Here is a 5,831-nt window from a genome sequence, read left to right on the forward strand (position 1 = left end):
CAAAGGGAACAACGTATGTTGTTATGCAGTCTGACCGATAAAGATCTTCGTAGAATATGTAGGAGCCAATATGGGCATCCAGGTCCCGCTATTGGTTATTGACCGGAGATTTGTCTCAGTCATGTCTACATTGTTCTCGAATCGTAGGGTCCGCACGCTTAACGTTACGATGACAGTTATTATGAGTTTATGCATTTTGATGTACCGAAGGTTGTTCGGAGTCCCGGATGTGATCACGGACATAATGAGGAGTCTCGAAATGGTCGAGACATAAAGATCGATATATTGGATGACTATATTCGGACACCGGAAGCGTTCCGGGGAAGTTTCGGATAAAACCGGAACACCAGGGGGTTACCGGAACCCCCCGGGGTTAATGGGCCTCATGGGCCTAAAGTGGAGAAGATGAAGCGGCTGCCAGGGCAGGCCGCGCGCCCCCTCTCCCCCTAGTCCGAATTGGACAAGGAGGGAGAGGCAGCAGCCCCCCTTTCCTTCTCTCCTTCCACCTCTCCTACTTGGACAAGGAAAAGGGAGGGGAGTCCCACTCCCGGTAGGAGTAGGACTCCTCCTGCGCGCCTCCTCTAGGGCCGGCCGCACCCCCCCCCCTTGGATCCTTTATATACGGAGGCAGGGGGCACCCTAGAACACACAAGTTGATCCTCGTGATCGTTCCTTAGCCGTGTGCGGTGCCCCCCTCCACCATATTCCACCTCGGTCATATCGTTGCAGTGCTTAGGCGAAGCCCTGCGTCGGTAGAACATCATCATCGTCACCACGCCATTGTGCTGACGGAACTCATCCCCGAAGCTTTGCTGGATCGGAGCCCGGGGAGCGTCATCGAGCTGTACGTGTGCTAAGAACTCGGAGGTGCCGGAGTAACGGTGCTTGGATCGGTCGGATCGGGAAGACGTACGACTACTTCCTCTATGTTGCGTCAACGCTTCCGCGGTCGATCTACAAGGGTACGTAGATCACACTCTCCCCTCTCGTTGCTATGCATCACCATGATCTTGCGTGTGCGTAGGACATTTTTTGAAATTACTACGTTCCCCAACAGTGGCATCCGAGCCTAGGTTTTATGGTTTGATGTTATATGCACGAGTAGAACACAAGTGAGTTGTGGGCGATATAAGTCATACTGCCTACCAGCATGTCATACTTTGGTTCGGCAGTATTGTTGGATGAAGCGGCCCGGACCGACATTACGCGTACGCTTACGCGAGACCGGTTCTCCCGACATGCTTTGCACATAGGTGGCTTGCGGGTGACTGTTTCTCCAACTTTAGTTGAATCGAGTGTGGCTACGCCCGGTCCTTGCGAAGGTTAAAACGGCATCAACTTGACAAACTATCGTTGTGGTTTTGATGCGTAGGTAAGATTGGTTCTTGCTTAAGCCCGTAGCAGCCACGTAAAACTTGCAACAAACAAAGTAGAGTACGTCTAACTTGTTTTTGCAGGGCATGTTGTGATGTGATATGGTCAAGACATGATGCTGATTTTATTGTATGAGATGATCATGTTTTGTAACCGGGTTATCGGCAACTGGCAGGAGCCATATGGTTGTCGCTTTATTGTATGCAATGCAATCGCGCTGTAATGCTTTACTTTATCACTAAGCGGTAGCGATAGTCATGGAAGCATAAAATTGGCGAGATGACAACGATGCTACGATGGAGATCAAGGTGTCGCGCCGGTGACGATGGTGATCATGACGGTGCTTCGGAGATGGAGATCACAGGCACAAGATGATGATGGCCATATCATATCACTTATATTGATTGCATGTGATGTTTATCTTTTATGCATCTTATCTTGCTTTGATTGACGGTAGCATTATAAGATGATCTCTCACTAAAATTATCAAGAAGTGTTCTCCCTGAGTATGCACCGTTGCGAAAGTTCTTCGTGCTGAGACACCACGTGATGATCGGGTGTGATAGGCTCTACGTTCAAATACAATGGGTGCAAAACAGTTGCACACGCGGAATTCTCAGGTTATACTTGACGAGCCAAAGCATATATAGATATGGCCTCGGAACACGGAGACCGAAAGGTCGAGCGTGAATCATATAGTAGATATGATCAACATAGTGATGTTTACCAATGAAACTACTCCATCTCACGTGATGATCGGACATGGTTTAGTTGATTTGGATCACGTGATCACTTAGAGGATTAGAGGGATGTCTATCTAAGTGGGAGTTCTTAAGTAATTTGATTAATTGAACTTAAATTTATCATGAACTTAGTACCTGATAGTATCTTGCTTATGTATGTTTAATTGTAGATAGATGGCCCGTGCTGTTGTTCCATTGAATTTTAATGCGTTCCTTGAGAAAGCAAAGTTGAAAGATGATGGTAGCAATTACACGGACTGGGTCCGTAACTTGAGGATTATCCTCATTGCTGCACAGAAGAATTACGTCCTGGAAGCACCGCTGGGTGCCAGGCCTGCTGCTGGAGCAACACCAGATGTTATGAACGTCTGGCAGAGCAAAGCTGATGACTACTCGATAGTTCAGTGTGTCATGCTTTACGGCTTAGAATCGGGACTTCAACGACGTTTTGAACGTCATGGAGCATATGAGATGTTCCAGGAGTTGAAGTTAATATTTCAAGCAAATGCCCGGATTGAGAGATATGAAGTCTCCAATAAGTTCTATAGCTGCAAGATGGAGGAGAACAGTTCTGTCAGTGAGCATATACTCAAAATGTCTGGGTATAATAATCACTTGATTCAGATGGGAGTTAATCTTCCAGATGATTGCGTCATTGACAGAATTCTCCAATCACTGCCACCAAGCTACAAGAGCTTCGTGATGAACTATAATATGCAAGGGATGAACAAGACTATTCCCAAGCTCTTCGCAATGCTGAAAGCTGCGGAGGTAGAAATCAAAAAGGAGCATCAAGTGTTGATGGTCAACAAGACCACTAGTTTCAAGAAAAAGGGCAAAGGAAAGAAGAAGGGGAACTTCAAGAAGAACGGCAAGCAAGTTGCTGCTCAAGAGAAGAAACCCAAGTCTGGACCTAAGCCTGAAACTGAGTGCTTCTACTGCAAGCAGACTGGTCACTGGAAGCGGAACTGCCCCAAGTATTTGGCGGATAAGAAGGATGGCAAGGTGAACAAAGGTATATGTGATATACATGTTATTGATGTGTACCTTACTAATGCTTACAGTAGCACCTGGGTATTTGATACTGGTTCTATTGCTAATATTTGCAACTCAAAACAGGGACTACAGATTAAGCGAAGATTGGCTAAGCACGAGGTGACGATGCGCGTGGGAAACGGTTCCAAAGTCGATGTGATCGCGGTCGGCACGCTACCTCTACATCTACCTTCGGGATTAGTATTAGACCTAAATAATTGTTATTTGGTGCCAGCGTTGAGCATGAACATTATATCTGGATCTTGTTTAATGCAAGACGGTTATTCATTTAAATCAGAGAATAATGGTTGTTCTATTTATATGAGTAATATCTTTTATGGTCATGCACCCTTGAAAAGTGGTCTATTCTTATTGAATCTCGATAGTAGTGATACACATATTCATAATGTTGAAGCCAAAAGATGCAGAGTTGATAATGATGGTGCAACTTATTTGTGGCACTGCCGTTTAGGTCATATCGGTGTAAAGCGCATGAAGAAACTCCATACTGATGGACTTTTGGAGCCACTTGATTATGAATCACTTGGTACTTGCGAACCGTGCCTCATGGGCAAGATGACTAAAACACCGTTCTCCGGTACAATGGAGAGAGCAACAGATTTGTTGGAAATCATACATACAGATGTATGTGGTCCAATGAATATTGAGGCTCGTGGCGGATATCGTTATTTTCTCAACTTCACAGATGACTTAAGCAGATATGGGTATATCTACTTAATGAAACATAAGTCTGAAACGTTTGAAAAGTTCAAAGAATTTCAGGGTGAAGTTGAAAATCATCGTAACAAGAAAATAAAGTTTCTACGATCTCATCGTGGAGGAGAATATTTGAGTTACGAGTTTGGTGTACATTTGAAAAATTGTGGAATAGTTTCGCAACTCACGCCACCCGGAACACCACAGCATAATGGTGTGTCCGAACGTCGTAATCGTACTTTACTAGATATGGTGCGATCTATGACGTCTCTTACTGATTTACCGCTATCATTTTGGGGATACGCTCTAGAGACAGCCGCATTCACGTTAAATAGGGCACCATCAAAATCCGTTGAGACGACCCCTTATGAACTGTGGTTTGGCAAGAAACCAAAGTTGTCATTTCTGAAAGTTTGGGGCTGCGATGCTTATGTGAAAAAGCTTCAACCTGATAAGCTCGAACCCAAATCGGAGAAATGTGTCTTCATAGGATATCCAAAGGAAACTATTGGATACACCTTCTATCACAGATCCGAAGGCAAGACTTTTGTTGCTAAATTCGGAAACTTTCTGGAGAAGGAGTTTCTCTCGAAAGAAGTGAGTGGGAGGAAAGTAGAACTTGACGAGGTAACTGTACCTGCTCCCTTATTGGAAAGTAGTGCATCACAGAAAACTGTTTCAGTGACACCTACGCCAGTTAGTGAGGAAGCTAATGATAATGATCATGAAACTTCAGAACAAGATACTACAGAACCTCGTAGATCAACTAGAGTGAGATCCGCACCAGAGTGGTACGGTAATCCTGTTCTGGAAGTCATGCTACTAGATCATGATGAACCAACGAACTATGAAAAAGCGATGGTGAGCCCAGATTCCGCAAAATGGCTTGAAGCCATGAAATCTGAGATGGGATCCATGTATGAGAACAAAGTATGGACTTCGGTTGACTTGCCCGATGATCGTCAAGCAATTGAGAATAAATGGATCTTCAAGAAGAAGACTGACGCTGACGGTAATATTAATGTCTACAAAGCTCGACTTGTCGCAAAAGGTTTTCGACAAGTTCAAGGGGTTGACTACGATGAGACCTTCTCACCCGTAGCGATGCTTAAGTCTGTCCGAATCATGTTAGCAATTGCCGCATATTATGATTATGAAATTTGGCAGATGGATGTTAGAACTGCATTCCTGAATGGATTTCTGGAAGAAGAGTTGTATATGATGCAACCGGAAGGTTTTTTCAATCCAAAGGGAGCTAACAAAGTGTGCAAGCTCCAGCGATCTATTTATGGACTGGTGCAAGCCTCTCGGAGTTGGAATAAACGCTTTGATAGTGTGATCAAAGCATTTGGTTTTATACAGACTTTCGGAGAAGCCTGTATTTACAAGAAAGTGAGTGGGAGCTCTGTAGCATTTCTGATATTATATGTGGATGACATATTACTGATTGTAAATGATATAGAATTTCTGGATAGCATAAAGGGATACTTGAATAAGAGTTTTTCAATGAAAGACCTTGGTGAAGCTGCTTACATATTAGGCATAAAGATCTATAGAGATAGATCAAGATGCTTAATTGGACTTTCACAAAGCACATACCTTGACAAGATTTTGAAGAAGTTCAAAATGGATCAAGCAAAGAAAGGGTTCTTGCCTGTGTTACAAGGTGTGAAGTTGAGTCAGACTCAATGCCCGACCACTGCAGAAGATAGAGAGAAAATGAAAGATGTTCCCTATGCTTTAGCCATAGGCTCTATCATGTATGCAATGTTGTGTACCAGACCTGATGTGTGCCTTGCTATAAGTTTAGCAGGGAGGTACCAAAGTAATCCAGGAGTGGATCACTGGACAGCAGTCAAGAACATCCTGAAGTACCTGAAAAGGACTAAGGATATGTTTCTCGTATATGGAGGTGACAAAGAGCTCATTGTAAACGGTTACGTTGATGCAAGCTTTGACACT

The sequence above is a fragment of the Triticum urartu genome, chromosome 7A, assembly GCF_056163025.1.
Source record: "Triticum urartu cultivar PI428250 chromosome 7A, HENAU_Tu73, whole genome shotgun sequence".
Lineage (NCBI taxonomy): Eukaryota > Viridiplantae > Streptophyta > Magnoliopsida > Poales > Poaceae > Triticum > Triticum urartu.